We start from the raw sequence: 25248 nt of genomic DNA on the forward strand, positions 1-25248 counted from the left end.
AGGAATCGTCGGAACCTTTGAAATCTTTATTAAACATAGGAATTTTGAGTAGTACTGAACCATCCTGAGCCATCGGAAACAGGGTTTTATTTTACTATTATTAAAGTGGATTGTTAAGTGTAGTTTGTTTCAGATACAAATGCTAAACAGGTTTTTTTTACAGTTCTTGATGGTTTCGGAAAGAATCCACGATTCCTAATGGTTACGTTAATTTCATCGGTTCTGAACGCCAAAGACGATTCCCGATGGTTTGAAATATTCCATCGGATCTGTTGTCCATTCCAGACTGTTTCGGACTATTTAAGATGGTTTTAGACAAGGTTTTTACTTAACATACTTTAAGGAACTACATTTACTAAAGTTTGGAATCTCCCGGAACCAAAATCGTACTTCTATCAACCATCAGAAACCAGCGGTAACCCTTCCGGTATGACGGTTTATGAAATGAACACCTACACTTCCAGCAATATTACAACGACATCACAAATAGCACACGTCACAAGTAACAACGAAACCATTTCTTTCACCCGAGTCGAACACCCGCCTCTCCACTGCTCACGGTTCACCAGTTCAGGTAACAAACACAAACACTGCAATGCAAATAAACACCACCGAAAAACCCTCGCCGGAAACGGTTCTGCCCCATTCCGATACCAACAACGGACATCCTACTGTCGCCAAACGGACCGAACGATGCTTGTTTCCGATCTCAACACCAGAGAAGAGGGAAGCAACCAAAAAAACCTCCAAAATTCGAACACAAAAACTGTAACGTTCCCACTCCGAGGGATGGGGAGTCTGCCCCCAAGTGGGCCGTATCTCGGTCGACAACAAAGATTGCCGCATTCAGCCGCATACGGCCATCAGCCATTGATCTGGGCAATCCGGGCGCAAGCAGCCGGAAGACCCGTCCAGTCGTGCGTGCGATTTCATCGAGCTTTGCTCGTTCGATGCTGAACGATTGAATCGACGATCCGTGGACGACTACGACGGATCTGAAGGTGCTTGGTCGAAAAGGGAACGGCGACGAGTGTAACGGAAAAAAATAAACGAAAAATATCTTCACCTAAACGATGGAAAAAGAACACACACACACACACGTCTCAGGCTGGAGCAACAAAAAAGACACTAAAACCTCATAAATGGGCCGACCAGCAGGAAAAAAGCTGGCCCCCGGACGTTGGTTTGCGTTGGAGCATCCAAGTTTTTCCAGCTTGTTTGTTCCTTTGTTACAGATAATTGAATATTCTTGGTTTGGCCATTTTTTTGTACGAGTCGTCCTACTTGCTTCATTTTCCTCTGTTCCTATGGCTTGAAATTTCCTCTCAGCAGCGAATGATTTTCGCTTCCTCTCCATCAAAGGCCCGAACACTTTTCACGGCGTTTTACTATTTCCCGACCCAACGCTAGCACCACAACGACAACCGGCCGGACAGTGAACGATGCGTGCGATGGTCCCGCAAGCCGACCTTGGGAAATCAATCAGATTTTGACAGGGAAACAAGGAGCGAAGGTCATTATCTGTGCGAGCGTTCCGGAGCGACATGTCGATCTTCTGCGGTCTGCTGCAGAAGGCAATAATTTTCATTCGGACGCACAAATTTAATCACCAGCCCGAAATGGTCCACACGCTCGTTAGCTTCGAGCACGGTTTGGGCCATTCGAATGTGTGTCCGTGGATGATAATTTTGCGCCGCACCCGAATTCCATCGTACAGGCACGAGCTGTTCGGATCTGTTGGTGGGAGTACGAATTGCACGACGAATAGACAGCGCTAGCCACAGATGAAGACAGTTTGAAACGTCAAAACTCGGAGATGCTTATGAATTCGGACTGCTCCTGAAGTAGGGAAAAGCATACGGAGACAAATCAAAAGCACGAAGTGCTTTGACGGTTGAAGTGCATAATTATGCCAGCATTACGTCGTATGGCTGCAGTGTAGTGAAGGTGGATTTTTGGTGCTTTACGGTGTATCATTAAATTAATAAGCGATTCCCGTGTTTCCCATCATCCTCGGTGACCTCGACGGATCAGCTGTCAGTGAGCCTCGATGCTGGTTTGGTGTTTGTGGGATCGTTAATAGGAATTGATTTGACACCATTTCCGATCGACCGTCGTCAGTACGTCCAAATAGGTACTTGCACGATGTTTATTTACTCACAAGGGTGACGGTAATGTATGTAGCCTAACGCAGATCTTATTGAGGATTTGACGTTACTGTGTCATTTGTTCACCAACGCTTTTGATGTCTTAAGCGGGTTTGAAATTGCGTGGATTTTGAATAAGATTTCTTACCAGAACACCACGAGCTTCATTCTCGATCTCGTAAAGCTAAACGCATGCGACAAACGAGCCAAGATTAAGACCTGTACCACGGCCCGTAGCACGCAAACTTCACCATTAGCTTCCATTGTCGCGGGTTCGCCGGGAGCCAATTAAAAACCTGCCAATCGCTAGCGGCACGCAATGGGCACGCTTGTTCGCTAATGCAACGCGCTGGAATTGCAAATTGCTCAATTTACCACCAAAGTGACCTCGCACTCGTACCCGCTGTAATCGCCATCGACCATCAAATTAAGTCACGGAACGACTCCAGCGCGGCAGCGCGTGCATCGTTTGATTCAGCACCAAAGTGTGGCGATGGCCTGCTGCGACACCGAAGCATTCCAACAGATGCTCGGAGCAGTAAACTGAAGTGCGTGAGCCCACACCGCAGTTTGTCCTCTGGTGAGCGGGTGCGTGCTATTCACATCAATCGAAAAAAAGAGCCACACGAGTAATCTCACTTTCTTTCGGTTTCAACCGGTCAAGTGTCTCACGGATGGCCCGGTGTTTGGCAAGCATCATCCAAAGCCGAACCACTTTCTTTCTGTGGGAAGAGTGGGAATTCTTTTCCCTTAAACCGGGCAGACAGAGGAATGTAAATCTAGGCACAATAAAACGATCGTCAGAGTCGCAGCTTCGTCGCTTGGAAATGATAATTAACTTTTGAATCATACACGAACACGGCTCACGAGCTTTGATTGATCAACTCACCTGTTCGCTCGGGTTTAGCCAAGCTTAGGTCTCTTCTGTGTGACCTATTTCTCAGACTCAAACACATCGTGCCCATCAATGGGAATGAAAGCCAACACATCTAGAGATTTTGTTTTATTTATTTTACATTTTCTGGGTCACAAGTAATGCGATTGATTCGTTGCCTGTAGGCATAATGACTGCTTCTACACTACGTTCAAGCTGAATGAGAAGCAAAATTAAATCAAAGGATAGTTTAGGACCGCTGGCCAACTATGAAAGCTGTCATTACCTATTACATTTGATTTAGTGACTATTTTTCAGATTGCGATACTGCGATTGAGATTTTGAAGTCCTGACTATTGTTTTAGATAAGATATAGTTATTGTTTCAAGAATATATTTATATTTTAATAATACCAACTCCAGAAGATAGTAAATGTTAAGGTATGATGAAAGATGCAATACTCAGAGCTGATCGAGAACGCCCGGAGCCGTCCAGAGCAGTCTAGAGTCGGAGTCGGAGTTGGAGACGACTGGATTTGTTGGAAGTGGTCCAAAGCCAGAATTCGATCCAAAAGTAATCGGAAGTCTTCCAGAGTTGAAGGCGTTGTTTAATCGTATTTATCGTAAATCGTATTCAAAATTATTACAAAACATGTTTGTCACATGTCTAGACGACTTTTATGGCTATAGCGCTATTTATCTAATTTAGAACACCAGCCAAATTTGCCGTATAACCTTCTATTAAACGAGATATGACGTCAGACAGAACACACAATATATAATCTCCCTTAACAGTGAACCAAATATAACTCAATTTAGCCGGTACCGCATACTCTTATGCGAGCAGATGGTGCAGCAATCCCTCACGCTAAACAGCTTCACTTGGTATCCTTACCAAACCTTCCTATTTATGTTGCACCAGCTAAGCGAACCCATCCGCTTGATTCGATCAGCGATGGAGTGGAATACAAATTTTGCCCACAAATCGAAACTATCCCTATCTTGCCACAGTGAATCTGCACATTCGGTAAGATATGCATCCTTTCCATCGAATCGGTTTTGATTGATATGCCTTTCGGAACGCAACCCCTCGACGCAGCCCTTCCACATGCTCTATCGTGAGGTAGGAAAAAAGATGAAATATCTTTATCATTATGGCGTAACCTCGCATCCAGCAGCAGCAGCAGCAGTAAGCGAGAAGGCAAAACCGATCCGGCTATCGATGCCCGAGTGGCGATACGGGAGTGGCCGGAACTGCTGCCAGCTGTTACCGATAAGAGCTGGTGAAAAATTGACTTGAGCTCATTTTTATCGCAACCTTTAACCAGCCATTGCTCACCTCACCGGGGAGCAAGCTGTTTCATCCCCGTACCCGTGCACGCAGCTCTCCTCCCCTCCTTCCCCTCTAGGCAAGCATCCTTGACCAACCGAGAACGTGCTGGAGTGTGGGCACATGCCGGAGGTTCACTTTATCGTTGAGGATATACGAACGGATCTATTCGTACAGAAACCCGCTGGTGAGCTCGGGCGATTTAGCTCGAGTAGGTAGTGATTTTCTTATTTCAGTCTTTCTTGCTGTTGGGAAGTTTGATTTTTTTTCTTCTGTGTGTTACCATCCCCTGCTTGGGTAGTATGTTAGCTCAAGCACCACAGTACAAAATGCTCTTATTTATCATCCATCGGCTGACCGTGAACGGGGCGAGTGGTACACCCCGTGCCAAAACGGAACCCACGAAGTCGACACCGCAGCAGGAAGGATAACCATGTGTGTGTGTATGTGCACTAAAGGATGGCCAAATATTGCAGCCCACAGTGAAAAGGTGGCAAACCTGCCGGACGCGAACCAATTTATCATAACGAGCGCCCTGCCGCCACACACACACACACCCCATTGAGCCTGTGGTCCGGCTCGGCGGTTTGGGGATGTGTGAAAATTGAAACGCAAACGCCACTTCACTTTTACCACGGCGGTCACCGCAATGGGAGTGCCAAGGAGGCAGGGGGATTTCTTCTACAGCAACATTGTGTTGTCGAAACGAGGAAAAAAAAACCTTCGAGCCAATGTGAGGATGCTGGTACTGCTGGGCCAGCCTTGCAGATGTGAGGTGGTAAACGTGCACTCATTTATAAAGGAACCTAACCGTTTCACCATACACGTGCATTTGCGGTGTATGTTTGAGAAGTAAAAAGGAAACCCTTGCCTTTGGGAGTAAATGTTAGATCATTTTTATTGCATAAACTGAGGCAGATGATCAGAAAGGTTGCTCTTAATACCGCAGGTATACGAGGCTATATGATACGTTTTTGCAAGTAGAAATGTTTCTAAAGTAATATTGTTGAGATTCGTCCAACCGTCCTGCGAACCAATACTTCAGGACAGTATACGAAGTAAATTTATGGTGAATATCCAGAAGAAAGGACACTCTTGAGCACCTTAGGATAAGGCCCAAGAAACTGACGATGAATAAGTAGGGTGTTTGAACGCGCAAATTTGAACATAATGACCTCCCTATTAATGAGCCATTTAAAAGGACATTGTGAAAAAGAATAATTAGGACTAGTGTTGTAATTCATTTATCTTTCTTCAGATTAGATAGAGATCTTCGGTAAATTTCTTCACATGCATCGAAAGTAACGATTCGTTCCAATTACAAACTAAATCTTGAATCTAGAATTTTGAGAATCATAGATCCTCAAAATAATGATTTTCTGTATTTTGTTGATTTCATGAACCATGAACTGCATCAAGAGCAGACATTGGTGAAAATTTTGGGAATGAAAGTTGCGTCACGAATGTTCTGATGACTAGGGGAAACTGAGGAATCATTCAAGGTGCCAGACAGTGGGAGTGGATATTTAGGGACTACGATTAGGTTCATTCAAGATTGAAGATTCATGAACCTTCATATTTGTGATTGATTGCCACTAGCTTACTTGATTCATTAAGAGGTTTAATTTGTATTCAAGATTATGATTCTGATCCATCCAACAGTTGTAAAGAGATATCCAAGAAGTTTTGAAGAAGTAAAGTTCAAAAGATAGGCACATGTAGTATCAGAAGAATTAAATATTTATGAAAATCACAGAAAACAATTCAACTTCTTAGGTAGGTACTGCATGTGAAGGTATATCATCCAAGTAATATCCCATAGGATCTCAACTGTAACAAGTGAGGCAGAGGATTGCGCCATTTCGGAGGCAAGTGTCTGAAAATTAGGACCTGATGATTCAACTGAGTTATTGGAAATACACAAAAACTCATCGGTATAATAAGATGAAAGCTCCCTTCTAAAAATTTACCTTCTTATTCTCCAAATTTTATAATAACAATCGACGATGTATTGAACAACCATATGAAATATTGTCAAGATAATAAAAAAAACGGAGAGAAACCCCATTGTTTTTGCAGATAAATATACCTACCACAGCTCCTACTGTACACAGCAAATTTTCTCATCCTGCTTCAGTAAAGTTTTTTTTACTGAAACGGTTCAGTAATAGAATATTTTACTGATTTTCAGCATGAATGCCATGTTTTTACTGACTTTCAGCAAAATAATTTACTGAATTCATTTCAGTATTACGCATTTTACTGAAAATCAATAAAATAATTGTCAAATTAGTCGTTTCACTGGATATCAGTAAAACAAATTACTGAAAATGCAGCAATTCATTCTGTCAAATCGACCTGTCAGTCAGAACATCAAAACAAAACAATGCGGAACCCACTTGCTCGTGATGTGCAAAAAGTTTATTTTGTAAGCGCTTACAGGCCTACTAGTGAAATTTCAGGTGATTTCGTGGTGTCTGTGAGCGCTTACTGAACCATCTACACTTGCGGCGGCAAAAAACAGTATAAAAACTGTATAAAACAACACAAAACATGTACGAACATGAATTGAGGAACTGGCAATCTCTAAGCATAAATAAAAACTCAATTTAAAAGAAATATTTCGTCATTTTTTAATCGCAACTAACTACTGAAAAATCAGTAATATAAGAATGGCTTTACTGCGATTTCAGTAAACGAGCTGTGATTTTGGTGAGCACCGTACATTACTGAATGATTCAGTAAACATTCGTTTTACTGAAAGGATTACTAAAACTTCAGTTAAAAAAAAAATTCAGTAAAATTTTACTGAAGTTCAGTAAAAAAAGTTACACAGAAAAATTTTGTCCTCCTTCCAACCTCCAAACAGCATTATTGCCATGCCTGTAATCAGATGCATTCCGCACCATTAAAACCCTACATCGATTGTCCACCCTGCATTTAATTCATTCCTGCAATCAAACAGGTACACAACCGCACCAACTGTTTTGTAGACAAATCCGTTTAATCTCTACCATGACGCTTAAATTATTGTGTTAGTGGCAGAAAGTGGTAGGATTACATGCCATAAAACCTCCGTAACCAAAACAAAAACGATAACCACGTGATTGTCTATTGACCCGCACCCAAAACACCCCCTGAGCCGCCGCTTCCGCCCTGTTGAAGGTCATCAGCATCATGCGCGTTATGCTCGAAAGCTTACAAACTACAAAATCACCACCGCAACACACACGCTGCATGCTGTTGTTATTAATCGGTTTTGTTCCATTAGCGAATAAAAAGCTAACAATAACTGCAGCGAACAAAAATCACATCCCGTACCCTGCCTGCCTTCTGCACCTACACCCTTTCTCGCATGCATAAATCCGCTTTCTACAAACTGGCCAATCAACATCAGCCTGCCATCCTGTGTGGATGAGTTCGCGGTGCCGGTGCTGAATCAACGGATTGGTTGTGGGACTTTTTCCCCCGCACCTAGCGATTGTGTGATTCGGATTGCATCGATCGTGCTCAATGCCGGGCTCGGTGCGTGTGCTTTCTTCTGCACAATAATAAAAGCCGCCCAAAATCCCACACGCTCAAAATCCACGGTCGCACAGGCCTGCCAATTACTGGCCGGATCAGGAACGCACTTGACCATTCGCGGGGGGAGGGAACAGCACAATCCGACGCCGCATTCCATTAGACGCACCCGCGGCTAGGCCGAATGTCGGTGTCTGATTTTCTGTCAATCCGAACCATCCGCTCGGGGAGTATCGCACCAAAAACGTACATACCGGATGGATTGGTTGTTCTTATCCACTCCACCGTTGTCATCATTCTATTTTTTTGGCTTTGTTTCTTTCACTTGTTTTGGGTTCGTTGTGCAGCCAACAATCACATAGCCAGTGCCAGAGTGCCCACGGGAAAATACAACAATGAAAGAAATTGTGAGCCCCAGCGCTTATCGCTGCCCTCTTTGGCGCCATGCAAAGGGGTGCAAAATGCAAACACAAATTGGCGTGTTGAAGGCAAGCCCACCTTCATCCATCGGTGCCGTTGCTAGGTGACTTTTGGCATTTTTCCGTTTTTGTGGAACCAGCTCAAAACCTTAATCCTTTCGCGGTAATCAAGCAGTTTCGCCTACTAGCGTTGGCATCGAGAAAGGATTGTTTGATTCTGTTCACGTGGTTGTGGTTTTCCCATCCCTGGAAAATTTCACCATCTCGATCGCCGGATGTAGATGCAGACACACCACTCAAATGGAATATTAGATTAAATTATTAACACAATACATCCATGGACCTGTGTGCCACCAAAGAGCACGTTGCACATCCTTCCTGAGTCGGTTGCGTTTTGGTCGTGCAACATTTTCATTCATCGATGCAAGGTCTTTTACCGAAAAAACCTTGATAACAGCAATCAATATACGCTCGACAATTAATCCAATTTTCTGTTTTGTTTTGTAACAATGCGAATAATTTGAAAATATATTTAAAAAAAGTATTTTACATCACTCAAACTGCAATGACTATCGAGAGGATTACCAATCCTTAATGGTGACCGTTTTGTGGTCGCTTCAATCTACTCAGCCAACGCTACACACACGCACACAGCTGCAAACCAAAAACCCTTTCAAACACTTTCGTTACGCTCCCTGCTGTCGTTGTCCACATTCGATGCTTCGGGAAGGGGTGGAAGTGGGGGAACCCACCCACTGGAATGGAAATAAAACGTTGCCATTGTTTTAATCAATTTATTGTTTTTGTTCTGCACCGTTGATGTGGTTTCTTTATGCTTGCCTCCCCGCATCGCTTTGCTGGCCCCTTTCCGTGTGCCACAGTCACAGTTTTCCCTTCAAATTAATTTCTACCAGCCGGCCAACCCGACGGTGCCTCTGCCAGTGCAAAATTGTGCAAAATACCGATGCGGTCGTCGAGCAAATGATGGATGAAAATCGTTTCTACCAGCCCAGCAGTGGTCTGGGAGCGCTTTAGCTTTAACGTGCATTTTTATTTTTTTCGTTTCAATTCTCCCGCGAGTACTGTGATGGTTAAAATCGTTTAAATAAAACATCAATACTATGTGCACGTTCCGGACACTTGCACCCACGATGTGATGTACACAGCAGTACGGCAATATGGTGGGCAGTCTAGCCGAGGCTTCGGAATCCGTTGGACTGTTTCGTCTGTTTTTTTTTTCTTCGGTTTCACGCGACCATAATCGTGACAAATTGTCGAATATATGTTACGAATATTTATCACTTTCATTCGTCATTGCAGGGCCACCATCCATGCGACAGAAAGTATGACGTTTGCGTTGCTTCATGAGCCGTGCCCTTGTTACGTTTCATTTCATTAAGTTTTTGCTCATGCACGCTGGATTGACTTGGTTTAAGTAATGAGATGCTTTGCTATGTTCAGTTTGTATCCAGATACCATTAACTGTGTTTCGGATTTTTACCAAATGAGTTAAAACTTCATGCAAAATTATGCCCCAAATTGTTTGCAGTTCTACTAAATTTGTTTGTTCAAGCTTCACAAATTGTTCACAATATTTGTTTAACCTTTACTCCTAGTAACTTGTAACAGCTAATGCACATAATGCCACTAGGACACAACACCCTTTACTTCTATTGGCAGGACATTTGACTGAAGCTAACCTTCCCGCAACAAAACAAAATAGACCAATAGCACGCACCTGACCCATCGAACGTTCCTACCAGCGCTGCATGATCGGCTATTAGCATCTCTCTCTCTCACTCACCAAAAAAAACATTATCCTTACCTGAGTTATGACCGGCATAGAAAAGGGGAAACTGTCGTCTAAGCACGCTAATGTATTCATTCCATGGTATGTTATGCGGCAGATAGCTTCCTGGCAAGAAAAAAAGCCCCAAAAAAGGGCGACAATCTGCAGAGTCTAGCAGCAGATATATCCCGAAACAAAAAAAATTTAAAAAAAAACCTACCATTATCCCCACGGGAGAACTTGACACGAGCTCGGCATTGCGTTTTGTGACTTTTTTCCGGTTGGTCGTAATAAATACCACCGTAGGGGGGAAGTGACTGTGTGAATGTGAAGAGCGGTTTTAAGTGGTCACTTTGGTCACAGGCTTGCCACCCTCCACTAAGCTTGTCATTTCATGCTGCGTTAGTTTACTAGTTTACTAGGCTTGATTGAATGATAATACAAAGCCGTGATAATTCATCTATTTACAACAAACTAGTTCCCTTTTTTCGGTGGTTCGGTTTTATGCTTCACTCTACAGTTTTTATATCTTTCATTGCTCCCAAAGCCTATTCTGAACTATTTTCGGCAAACCAGCACCGTAATTTCAACCACTTGACGCACAGGAACCGTTCATACAGGCGTCCACTTACTGTAGAAAAGGAAAATAAAAATTCCATCTCTCGTGCCGAAACGATTGCGCCTTGTCCCCAAAAGTGTCCATTTGTGGCACGGCGTTTAACCGTAAACGCTACACCACTGTACACTGAATTTTCGGTACGATGGAAAAAAATGAGCCATGAAATGTTGCTGGTATTACCTTCCCTTACCATATCACGAGTCCAGGCACTATGTCCCCTCTTAAAACAAACAACACCACACCGCACTGTAACGATTCATCCTGGACACTCCTGAAAAATGTAAAAACCATCCCACAATAAGGGAATTCAAACAGTGTGAAACAGCAAACACCAAAAACCTGTATCTATTAATGTTAAGCAATCTCCAGTTCCATCCAACCGGGCACATTTGCTGGACCTTTTAATCCAATTAATTTTCATTACATTTATTTAGGCACTTTTGGATGTGTGTGTGTGTGTTTTTTCTATTGCTTTTTTGATATACCCTCATCAAGAGTATGTATTTTGGTGTGACTAGAGACAATTGTCCTATAAAGGTGGCAGAGAATAAGAATTGACATTCTTCGCAAGTGTAGTATAGTTGTGACCTAGTTTTAATTGGTTTTAATTTAATAATAATTTTAAAATAATGCATAGGTTATCTCATGAAAGTACTCTTGCAAATCTTAACCTTTCGATGCCTGACTGCTGTTAGGTACTAAAAACTTACATAATTTTACAACGTATTTGCAGCCAACTTATGCGCTTCTCGACCATTTTTCAACCTTTAAATAAAACCAAATTCATCAAACCAACAGTAGTATACATTTCACTTGTTTGTTTCGCTCTTTCAAGCTTCTCGGCACGTGAACGTTCAGCTAATTTTCTCCCCTTTTCTGTTAATGCTGTACCGCGCAACTTTTCGCCTGCCGTACAGCCTTCCACGGCCGGATGCGGGCTGGCCAGTTTTTATTTCCAGCTCGATGCATTTGCTGTTGTCCGGGGATGAGAGATTGTGCACGTTTAATCTTTCACTTTGTGAGTGTTTTTTTTTTCCACAGCATAGAAACACGGCTGCTGCTATTGAGCGATGACGCTGGCAACGGTTTCTTCTGATCTACATCATCACCACCACCGCCGCCAATGGTCCGAAAAGGTTTTTCCCGGATAAAAATAACCAGCACGCTAACGCACCAACAGCAAAAGGTTGCAATGTTTCCCTCGGCCCAAAAAAGGAAAATGATAAAATTTACGAATGTTTTTGTTCATTTTCATTCACCAGCCTCTTTTTTTTGTACTCGGTGGCTCTTCAGCAAAACCAGAGGCCCATCCCGTACAGCCCGTACATCGCGTAAGATTTGATTGTAAGTTTTACGGTCCGCTTGTCCGCCTCCATGGCAACGGAAACCCTCCGGAGTTTTTCCCCACCGGGCAGGAGTTTTGCTTCCCTTTAACGTTCCAACGAGTCTATCCCCTTGAAGCGCCGTGGTGCGGACCGAACCGACCCGAGTCCCCGCGTGATGGTAGTTTAATTATCGATCGGCCTGAATATCCTGCAGCCGTGTGTTGGCTGCGTGTGTGTGACGACAAAGACAGATACACACAGACACGCACAGATCGATGATGGTTAAGACTGCGAACGGGGGCAGCAAAAAAAAAAGGCAGCCACTGTCGACGTTTGCGAAATGTGTTCTCCCGCTGGCCGCGAACACACCGATAACAAATTGCATGCATATTAACGCAGACGTGACGATAGTATAAATTTTCACGCCCTCCTTCGTTACACAGGCGCGCGGCAGGATAGGAAAGCATTCAAAGGGTGGAAGAGAGGGTAAAAATGTGTCCCAAAGAATTTGACCAATTTTTCATCGCTCCACTGCGATGAACTGCCATATGTTGGGGATGTTTGGTTAGCGACCGCGTTGTCGATCAATGCACAGGAGTGACAGGAGTGTTCTGTTAGACATGTTTTCTTCGTGAATTGCTGTATAGTACTATATTTGGCAGCAGTATCAACGAATGAATTAACATCTTTCCCGAATAGCAGCCGAGTGACGTTTCGGCAAGTGTGTTCGTGCTGTGTTCAAACGTACGAAGCTAAACGATGTTGCATCCTGACTGTCGAATGATATGCTTTGTTCAAATTCACGCTGGTTCATTCGAAAGCTTTCACAAAAAGGATTCGATTGCTTTCGGAGGAAAGAAAGCTTTGTGTAAAAGTTTACCGGTATGGTTGAGAAAGTTTTATCAGAGCGTTTCACGCATTCTAGGTTTTCACTCCGTTACGAAATGAAATCTCGGTGGTAATGAATGAAACTTCAATAGCTTTATAAGATAATAAAGTGAAGAGAATACAATGAGAATGGACACTGCCAGAACTACATTTTATTCCATTATTCTTATTTATTTAAAAGATGAAACAATAAGGATATCGTTACATCAACGATCAAATTGAAATATTAGCCGGGACAAGAACCATGACCGGGACAAGAACTGTTCTAAAATTGGGAATACAGGCAGTCCCCGAGATACACAGTACCTCTTATACGCGGATTCGGAGATACGCGGTTTACTAAATATGACCATTTTTTCAGAAAATTGTACTAATTTGACACATCAATTGTAAATTGCCAAATAATTGCAGTTTTGAATGTTAGAAACCATTCCAAAAGGTTTAAAACTGTTATATTCAGTCAGAACCATATCAAATAATTCATAAAGTGTCTAAACCCATCCCCTACTTACAAAATTACACAAAAATGAGTGATATTTTAGCTGGAAATCAAGAGATTCGACTTACGCAGAAAGCAACATTACACAATAAACGAAGGCAGGGTAGGGATAAAATAACCCTCAGTCCTTGTGAGTTTTTTAAACGATCCTGTAACTTACTTTCTCGCTAACTTCTTGCTATTTTTCATATCACACCCGTGCATTATTTGTATGTGACCCAGAAGTATGTAATACCATTTCTGTCATCGCGTTTATCGTGAGTGTTATGAATAATTATTTATGACTATCTTCAAATGCAATATTGTTCTTTGGTTTTGAGCAGATACAGTTTGTAATTCAATCTTATACATGGAAACAAAATAATTCAGAATTCGTTGTCCGAACCTTTTTCAGGTCCTTGATATCTCATTGCATACCATACAGGGGTACATTGTATTGTATGCATAGCATGCAGGCGCATAATGCAGCGTCATCTATCTTTTAGCACCGCAAGCTAAGTGCCAGCGCCACCTATCTTTCAATGTAAACAACATTTTAGAACGCCCTCTATTAGTTAGAACCAATGCAGTAATGCAGGGTATGTGATGCAGTTTTTACAGGGTTGCTAGCTGACGCGTTCTGAATTTGCATCGCAATACTTTTTCAATTCTTCCATACGAAAGTTGTTTGTAAAGTGTTGATAATCAAATGGAATATTTATTGTGATGCAAATATATGTGAATACAGGTAATTTTCCTTACTCAATTTCAAAGTAAACGGCTATCAGCTTCATTTTTAATCAGGATTGCGATTAAGCTTTCAATTTTTATTTAATTATTGTCTAGTATTAACATTAAAGACTTTCAACGACATCTTCTGCACATTATATTTTTATTTATTTTAACGCATTGATTTTTTGATTGGACCGTTCCTCCAAAATAAAATAAAAACTTAGTTTTATTTAAAAAAATAAATAAAGATCTTTGTGCAATTGCTTAAATAACGAATTTAAATAATATTTCTTCTTCTTTTGGCACAACAACCGTTGTCGGTCAAGGCCTGCCTGTACCACTACTTGGGTTGGCTTTCAGTGACTTTTAGGATTACCCCCCATAGCAGGATAGTCTGTCCTATGTATAGTGGTACAGGCTTGAACCCATGACGGGCATGTTGTTAAGTCGTTCGAGTTGACGACTGTACCACGGGGCCGGCTTATTCTATGTTGTGTTATATTATTTATGTTGAGAACTTTTGGCTGAGTGTATATGCATTTTCGAATCTACTTATCTTTGAAGCAGGTTGTTTTATCGCGACTGCATTTGTCTCTAAAGATAAGCACTATCAAAACGTTAATACTAAAGGTAATTTGAGTAAAGTTGTTATAAAGCAGGATTCAGGGCAAGCAGGAAAGTTCAGAGCATGACAGTCAATTATGGACAACTGAATTTCATCAATTCGAATTTTTAGATAATTCCTCGCCATAAAACCTTATCGTTGTTTTCTCCTACCTTCTCTCTATGAAAGCATACAAAAACAAAACAAAATCGAACCACTGTTTGAGCAGTACAAAGCAAACGAAACTGTGTATTTTGTTGAAAAAAAAAACAATTTTCTAGTTCGTTTTTAAAATGTACAGTGACCTTCCCAGATGATCTTACTCAAGTCGCCCTTCACATATTTTCTATCTTATCTATCCATTCATCTAAGAGCTTACTTACTTACTTATCCGGCGCTACAACCGCTTTGCGGTCTTGGCCTGCCTCAGGAGTGTCCGAAACCGCTCACGGTCTCGCGCCTTCGTCTGCCAGTCCGTTATCCCGGCCATAATGGCGGACGCCTCCACGCCACCTTGCCACCTCAATTTGGGCCTACCACGCCTCCTCTGTCCTTGTGGACGGCCTAAAAAGACTTTACGGGCTGGGTCGTCCGTTTCCATGCGTATAATATGGCCAGCCCACCGGAGCCTGGCGAGCTTGATACGCTGCACGACAGTGAGGTCGCCGTACATCTCGTATAGCTCGTCATTATAGCGGCTCCTCCATTGTCCTTCCACACATACGGGGCCAAGTATCCTTCTGAGCATCTTCCTCTCGAACGCGGCTAAGAGGGTTTCGTCAGATTTTGACCGTGTCCATGTCTCAGTATATGAGTACCGGTAATATATAGGTACTATATAGTTCCAGCTTCGTCCGTCGCGACAGGTTCTTTGAGGTGAACTGATTTTTCAGGCTGTAGAATGACCGGTTGGCAGCCAGCATCCTTGCGCGCAACTCAGCTTCCATGCTATTGTCGTTGCTGACCTTTGACCCAAGATAGGTGAATCCTGGGACGACTTCAAACGTGCGTTCACCTATCTGTACATCACGCCTACGTAAATTCTGATTATTTATTGGTTCTGATTATTTATGATACTCTGCAATGGGATGGGATCCGAAGCCCCCTCGAGGGTTAATACAGGCTCTCCCATCCAACTCCTATTCCGACACGTCCTCGCCGTGCAGAGTGGTAACGTGTGTCACCACATATCCAAGCTTGGGTACACGGGCTTGATCCAACCCCTTGGGCGGATGGTGGCATATGGCAAACCAGGAGGGGGGGTGGGTATCCCGGGAAACTGGGTACCTGAACGTCGGGAAGAGGGGGGGGGGCAACCCGACGCTAAACAAAACGGTCACGTGGGCGCGGGGCCAGTCACCCAGTCCCATTGATTTATAGACTACGGAAAGCATCAGGAATCATCGAAACGGAACCAACAATACCGACCCATCTAAGAGCTAACATACGAAAAAGCTATGCATTCTTTCAAGTGCATTTTGGTTGCTGATATTTATTTTACTGTACTTTTAGCAAAAACTAACATGTAGTTGGAAGACATCAACACTACGACGGAGTCAAACAGCAGACAAGCTGTATCCAGTGGTGGTACTAGACCTGCGAGTAATACAGTAGCGAGGAATACCTTGCACGGGGTTGCTTACCACATTCGGTTGGCCATGATCATGCTTTTCCGTGCAAACTCATTGTACCGTCAAGGAAAATTTCCTCAATTTTAATTGAAAATGCAGATGCAAGAAAGTTTGACGACCTCGTGTTTCGCTATTCATCGCCATCGATATCTGAAGGTACTGTTTACATACAAGCTAAACACAAACAACCGCCCGACATTAAAAAGCGCACGAAATCGAAAAAGATCAACCCAAACTATTCGTACACCCCTACGCAGAAAGAGCGACCATCAATTACGGAAGCAACGCTGCTCGCGAAATGGAACTCCAATCGTCGCTTTTCTATTCCCATGTACTTTATCTCCTACCTTGAAGGATATGAAAAGTTATCCACTGGTTCGCATACATACCTGCTGTGCACTAATGCAACGATCGACAGCAAACTGAAACAAAAATTAACATTACGGAACCATGACAGCAACGATATTTTGTTCTTTTGCAACGACATAGTGGCAACAAGCTACAGCTTTATCTTCGAAAATGAATGTAATGCTTATGTGGCTGCACTGCGGCAAGCTAGTCTTGAAAAGTTAGGACAAATGATCGTACTGCATTTTCGATACAACACAGAAATTAAATCGAATTATTCTTCCTTGAACGCATACGTCGATTTAATTTATATGTGTGTCGAGGAACTTACGACAGGAACAGGAATGTTTAAATTTAGCCAACGACTACTCACTGCATGTGAGACATCCATCATGGGGAAACTTCGATCAGTTCTTGAGCGTGAATATGATAGGCTTATACGAGCGAAGTTGAGTGAAGATAGTTGCGGCAGTTGGGAAGAGATGCAATTCATGATCGATAAGTCCTTCTTTGAATCAGGCACTAAAGATACATCAACTTCAACGGAAGATGAATCATTTTACTACCAGAAAGTTGACGGTGTTATACAGCACTTTTTCAAAGAGTTTATGCTTGTTTCTGGATCTTCAAATGAGAAACAGCTTCACAACAGAGTTCTAGAAATAATGCCACACTGGATCGACGATAGAGCGACGACGCATTATATGCTATTTCTGCGACTGTTTGATTTGATGAAATTGGTTAAACCAACTTCTATGGATATTCCATATTTATAAAAACTATTCATCCGCATGAAGGTGAACTATTATTGTACTAAATTTCCATTTTCATCGCAATTTGATCTTAGACTATGGAAATTTGATTATCCATACATTGTTGTTCGGTCAGATCGGCTTCGAGACACTGAGCTATACGAGTTGCTCTGCCAAACCGTTGCATTGCTTCGCTGCAAAGCTTTTTTCATACACTTCGTAGCGAGTGATTTCGATGAGAATATATGTGATGTTCTCCGTGTCCTACTCGAGTTCATTTCAGAGGTTGATTCCTCCACGAGCATCATTATAATAACCATTGATCAATCGAAAAAAAACGATCCTGCCAGAAATTCAAAGATATGCTAAAGTATATAATATAAAATTAATAGTAATCGAAGAAGTACTTGAAGCACGCCCAGATGAAGATTGTTTCTATGTGCGTGATCTTACCAAAAAGACAAGACAAAAGCTGTACACAGTACTTTGCAAGGCACCATTAAATCTGTTTGGAACCACAACATCACTCAGTGAAATTGTAACACATGACGATAGCTTAAGCTTTATATGCAAATTTTTGGACAATTACTATGGGTTCGCTAATATTACATATATAGAATCGAAACAACAAAACTTTGATGTAATCAAGCTTAGGTATTTTTCGCGCACCGTCGTTCCTTACATGGGAGAAAATGACGAACATACCAACGAACAAGAGGAAGTCCATTCCTTTAAGTACCTGTACAAACATGAAATACTATTGGACGATATTCGCTTCCGTAGTCCTAAGTTTTCTCAGATTCTTAAATCCTTATCATCTACAAATGATGTACAATACACCATTTCTGATATTTTCAAGCACAATAACGAAACAAAAGTACATATTGTACTTGATGAAGCTGGAACAGGAAAGTCAACATATTTCACATGGCTTGCACATGCCTTATCAATCGATGAACCTTTACAGTACGTATTTCGAATTAACGCTTCACAGTATTGTACTGATTACAAAAGATGGCGAACAACCGACATTAAGCTGCTTGATGACACAGCCATCATTAGATATCTGTACCGTTTAATCCATCTTACCCTGTACGTTTCTAACGTTTACAGTTTTTGGATCAAAACAACAGATGTTGTAAGAAACCAGGCCGATCAAGCTGGAGAGCTCTGCACGTATACCAACGGGAAAATTTATGTGAACACATGTAAATCAAAAATTTCAAAATTAACATTTGCACAGTTGATAGGGCTCGAAGTATTCCAGGCAAAGTTCAACCAAAAACAACTCATTATCTTATTCGATGGGCTTGAAGAGACTGCTCCTTTTTATAAAGAGTTCCTAGTGATTTTTTTGGGAAAAGTTGCAAGACTGAAAGGTATTAAAGCTCTGTTCCTCTCAACAAGACCATACGATTACATGCAAGAGTTAAAAATTCATTTTCTAGTAGTAAAATTCATCGTCTGAACCTATTATCACAGTCCGATCAGATACGATTTGTCCACAATTATTTGATTCAGGAACTAGAAGATTATAAACAATGTGGCGTGAAAAATCGCCATACAATTTTGGGCCTTCAATATCATCAAGTAGTAAATTTTTTAGGAGATGTAAAGCGAATTCCTTTATTTCTTCACATGGCGTGCGTCGTACATCTAGCAATAACAAAAAAACACATGGACTTCAAACGTCGAACAATACCAAGAACGATACTGACGCACACAAATGCAGATCTATTATCGCTAATCGAACATTCCATAAATCAAAAACTGAACATTTTAAGCATTCAGCAAGCAGGACTGACTGATTATAACCTTGAATATCCCCTCAAGCTAGCAGAGCATATTAGGTTTTGTGAAAACATTAAAAAGACACATTTTCTTGGCAATGCTAGTGATGCTGGATCCAACACAAAGACAAGCACTGCTAACTCCGCAAGACATCGAAAAAACCAACAAAATGATTCAGGAAGTGCTTAAAGGAATTGAACAGACTGGTATCATAATAGGAGCTCACGATGGAATCCCTCAGTTTACCCATCGAATATTTGCTGAGTATTTTGTGGCGTGTTGGATGAACGACAACAAGCACCGTATGCGGGACGAGAGTTTCTTCCGTTCGTGATCATATTGGAATGCGTGACTTATTAAATTGATTTATTCTTAGAGAAAGCACTGGCTGTGATCTACATAAAGCTGTAATTAAACAATCAAAAACAGTGGTTCGCAAGCTATTGTCAAACAATTCTTCAGCTGCATTAGTCAAAGATGCTGTTGGTCGATTACCTTGGCTTTTACGTACCCATCTATTACTACTGTCGAATTGTTAGTCGATAAAATGTCCATTCAGTCAATTAACACAACAGATAATCTTTTTGGATGGACCGACTTATAATACCCATTTGCCAGTCGTTACAACGAAACTGCTCGAATAATAGTATCAGCCGGAGCGACACCTAACGAACACGTACTTTTTCAACAGATACTTTCTAAAAGCTTAGCGCAATTGTTGCCTTGCGTAAGTTTTCATCGAGCACATCTTCAGTCAAATGCGAGGTTCAAACCAATCGCGAATCGTCTTCTCATTCGTTTGGTCGATTGTTTATTCAATGAACAACGCGTCGATATCTTCTCACCTCTCGAAACACTAAAATCTAAAACGGTTCTTGAGTATTGCATAACTGAAAATTTAGTGGAAGTATTCGAGCCGTTTGTAACACAAATCAACGATTCTTCCAGGATTTCTGAGACTGAATTCCATCGCTTCCTAAAGTTAGCTTTTGAAAAAAACGCTCATGAAATTATTGTCTATCTTATCAATAATCGAAATAATTCTCTACAATCAATCCACAACATTGCTGCACTCATTTCTTCGCTCAAATATACAATACAAAACAATAAGCTTGCCGCATTCAAGGCTATCTTTGAACAACTCTGTTTTCTACAAAATATTACCATAAACGAGGAAATTGATGATCTCGACGACTCTTCCGTTCAGATATATCAAAACAAACAACTACCTGACCAAGACCTACTTCCTAAGGTTTGCTGTGTACTTCCCTCTACCAACGTTCGACTACCTTTACCTGAATATGATGCCAACGATATCCTGTATGAAGGATACGTCATAGTGGGTTGTAGAAACATAGTCAACGATACGTTCTCGAAGCTGGCTTATTCAACGCATGAAGGGAACATCATCATGCTCAGATACGTTCACCTCAAGGCCAACATGACTATCACTAACAGACTCATCGCAACAATCATGAGGCTTCTACCGAAAGAGAGAAAGGTTTATCACCAGAAGTCGATGTCTGCATTTCAATATCTTCTTGACAATACTACCGATCTGGACAGCGTGGATGACGAGGGTCGAAATCTGCTCCACATGACTGCTCAAAATGGTTGTTTCTTCATGCTGCATTGTCTGATTGCTAGAGGATTCGACCCTGCAACAGTGAACGTCACAAATGGCTGGAATGTGTTTCATTATGTCGCGTTCAATGAGGATAAGGATAGATCAAATAAAATCTTGGAATATCTGTTAAAATATTGCAACTTGATTTGGTTTAACATGTTGGATAACCTGTTACACTGCAACAACCGCGAGATAGCTGATAGCTTCTCCATCAATATCAATCCATCGCAAGATACAACAAATACAAACAAGCTAACTAAGCGACAATATGGTTTGTTGGCTTGGTTGTTTCTGCTTAGCAAACAGAATACTGCTAAGCTGTTGAATGACCAAGAGCAACAGGAAGCTTTCCGTCAAACAGATAGTTAAGAGCAATCAAAAGCCTATGTTCATTAAAGGAGTAGATGATGACGTTCCCCATTTTACTCATCGAATATTTGCTGAGTACTTTGCGGCTTGCTGGATGAATGACAACAAGAACCACGTCAGAAACGGTGGCTTCTTCCAATCATGGTCATATCGGAAGGGTGAATTAAGAATTATACGTGACTTGTTAGATCGAATCATTCTTAACGAAAGCAAAGGATGTGATCGTCACATTGCTGTTAAGAATCAATCCCTGGATTTGTTCCGTTAGGTACTGTCAAACAATCCATCAGCTGCATTAGTGAAAGATGCTGTTGGTCGATTGCCGCTTCACTTGGTTGTTACATACTCATTAATTGAAATAGTCAACTTGTTGCTCGATAAAATGTCCGTTCAGTCGATCAACACAACAGATAATCTTTTTGGATGGACCACCTTAGATTATGCGTTTGCTAGCCAATGCAAACACACATCTGAAATATTGTTATCTGCTGGAGCGATACCCAACGAACACATGCTTCTTCAACAGATACTTTCTAACGACTTAAACCAATTGTTGTCTATCGTATGTTTTTATGGAAAAAGGCTTCATACCAATGAAAGCTCCAAACCCATTGCAAAACGACTTCAAATGCGAGTAGTTGATTATATACTGAATGAACAGGATATAGAGATATTCTCTAGTCTTGAAATATTAGATTCTAAAACGGTTCTTGAGTTTTGTGTGACTAAAGATTTTCTAGAACTGTTTAAATAGTTTGTATCGCAAATTAACGACCCTTCCAAGATGTCTGAGGTACACTTCCATCGCTTTTTTACTCTGGCATTTAAGAACATACGAAATTATAGTTTATTTTATTGATAATTTTAACATTTCTCTAAACCATATCGACAACATCCCTGGGCTTATTTCTGCACTCAAATATACCATACAAAACAATCAGCTTAACGCATTCAAAGCTATCTTTCAACAACTCTGCTTTCAACAACTGATTCCTATTAATCTGGAGACTGATATTCTCGATGACTCTTCTGTTTAGATTTATCAAAACATATTGCTACATTAAATAGAGCTTTCTCCTAAGATATGCTGTGGACTCCCCTCTATCAACGTTCGACTACCTTTGCCTGAATATGATGCTAACGATATCCTGTTTGAAGGATACGTTCTCGAAGCTCTGCTAGCTTATTCAACTCACGAAGGAAACGTCCCCATGCTTAGATACATTCAACGAAAGGCAAACATAACCATCACTAGCAGACTGATCGTAATGATCATGAGATTACTTCCGAAAGGTAAAAACATCTGTCACGAAAAGTCAATTCCCGCATTTCAATATCTTCTTGACAATCACTACCGATCTGGATAGTGTGGATGTTGAGGGCCGAAATCTGCTTCACATGTCTGTTCAAAACGGTTGTTCTTATATGGTAAATTGTTTAATTGTAAAAGGATTTGATTTGACTATATTTTACACGTGAAATAACTTTAATTTTTTAAATTAGCAAAGAAAGTAACAAGAGTTATGCTCTAGTTCATGGTATAAATCATCAGCAGAAATAATGCGCTCTGTCCTTATATTTTACCATTTCAGTGATACATTTTATCACAGCCATAAATCATCGAAAGGTTTGTTTTACATAAATTCAATGAATTTATTTCAAATTAATAATCTATATTCGATGCAATAAACTGTGCCATATTCAATCGTAACGAAAATATAAGATAAATAAAAATTTATAGCACATACAAAAAAAAAGTTTCTTGGTAGCTTGCAAGTCACAACAATAAGGAATTGTAGAAAACATATAATACAAATGGTATGAGACAAGGTAGCATAGTTCATAGTAGCTTTGATGCTGTTCACATAAATTTAACCATCGCTCAGTGTTGGAAATCCCAAACAAATTTATCACAATATAAACAAATAACTATTTTAATAAACCATCAATCAATACAACAGCTATTTCGATGACAAAAAAATTATTCTTCATGTTGGCACGATATAGACTACATGCGTTCTAAACAGAAAGTAATGTTTGTAAACATCGATCTGTCAAGAGCAACACCGAAAGGGACAACTGATTCGCACAACTGATCGAGAACAGGGCGCCATCGCGAAACGCAGTTAGTTGCAAATTAGAACGCGCAAAGAGAGCACCAATTTTAAAACTGCTTGAATAACAACAGTTTGTAAAATTATCTTTACCGTTTGCGACTCACTTAATCGAGTACTACACACGTAGCAACACTTCAAACAATACGCAAACCAAAATAAAACAGCAAATGACACATATTTCAGAACCTATGAATCTACATGATTTCTTGCAAATGGACCTGTTGCAGCAGCATTTTACACATTCACTTAATATCCTAGAACACAAATCAACATTTTAGCAAGCCCTATTTCGTTCAAGTATCAGTAAACATCAATGTAAGATTATGGCATAGTTCTTCACAAAAAAAACCCTTACTTTCAACAGCTAAAAGGCGAGCTGTTCTTTATAAAACCCATAGGACATTAGACTGGTAAATGAAGAGAAATTAGGGACTTAAAATTCAATAAGTTCGACCATTAAATATTACACGCCTGCACCTGAACTGTTATACTCATACCGAAGGGGTTGAAGCATGAATTATGTGCGAAAGTGTTTGCCAATTTTCACTGACCCTTGCTATTTTATTGTCCCTGTTGCTGATCAGTTCTAGCGTCATCCAGCAAGAAGGATTGAACAACTAAACGATACAGCCTCTATATCTTCCCGTGGTAAGCATTAATAACTGACACGATTTACAAACATGCCACTTCGTACAGATGAAGAACCTACTCGATCGAAGGACTTGGAAACTCGACTAATCGACACCATTCGGAGGACTGATGCTTTTTATGAACCAAACCCGATGCGGCGATTCCAGAACGGTATTAAGGCGTCCAATCCATTTGTCCCAGTAATCGACCAAGAGCCTCAACCGGTCAGCTGCTTATGATTTATTGCGCAACCGGACAAAATTCCAACAAAGCCAAAGACGTTCGAATCCTCCAATTCAGCACTCTGGTTATACACGAATGTTTCTCCAGCGAGCAGCAAGTTGTTGGATAATTTTCAAATTTATATGATAATTGCTTGGATCAAGCCACTCTGGACAAGTGTGGTACGATGCAGTATACACCGGGTAGCTGCAAAACCCTTACAAACATGTGCAGAAGCGGCACATAAATCGACCGGTTCGGTTATTGGGCGATAATCGTCATAATCATCATCACATTTGGCCGCCCCGACAAACGAGAGCGCTTGTCGTTTGCCAGGGGTCGAAATCTCCACCCAACGCAGGAGGCAACCGAAGGGTGCCGCTATAGCTTGTCCATCTGTAACAAGCTTTACACTACAAATCCCTTCCGTCCAGCGGGTTGTAGCTGCCCTATCAACCTCGTCTCAAAGGGGATGCCATTTGAGGGGATTTTTTTCATGAACATTTTTTTCATACGTTTTTATGTTTTTGTACCAACGGTTCAATTCCGTTCACAATCCTTCGCTCATTTCTGCAAAAACAAATCCTCCAAACGAAGAGGATTTGCTAGACGCAGCATTCCTAAGCGTTTTCATCCACGCTTAATGATGGTAACAAAATGTATTATGACGGGTCACTTTTTTCTTGGCTGATCATCGTAAAACGTATTCCTGATTGTGCTCTTGTTTATACAATTCTTGCCTCATCACAAGCTTTGAGAACGAAATCAAGCCAATTTTCGGATGGCGAAATAGTCATTTATTGGCAATATGTGTTTTATTGGGAATGTACACGAGCCCTTCTTTAATCAAGTAAATGTCATTTGCATTCGGTGTACTTTTCGCAACCAAAAAAACACTTTTTCACCACAAGGCTTCTAATGACGCGCGCTACATGCTGCCAAATTATTATCACCGGAAAGAAATTAATAATAAATCATTGACTCACTTGTCCCCCGTCCACTAGTCGATTGCCATATGTTTGATTAATTTTCCTT

General features: G+C 41.1%; 1 pseudogene; it reads left to right on the top strand.

The window, feature by feature from the left end:
* The first annotated feature begins 1544 nt into the window (after nucleotides 1-1544).
* On the top strand, nucleotides 1545-17826 carry LOC133393171 (uncharacterized; annotated as a pseudogene).
* The last annotated feature ends 7422 nt before the right edge of the window (nucleotides 17827-25248 follow it).

Source organism: Anopheles gambiae, chromosome 3, assembly GCF_943734735.2.
Source record: "Anopheles gambiae chromosome 3, idAnoGambNW_F1_1, whole genome shotgun sequence".
Classification (NCBI taxonomy): domain Eukaryota; kingdom Metazoa; phylum Arthropoda; class Insecta; order Diptera; family Culicidae; genus Anopheles; species Anopheles gambiae.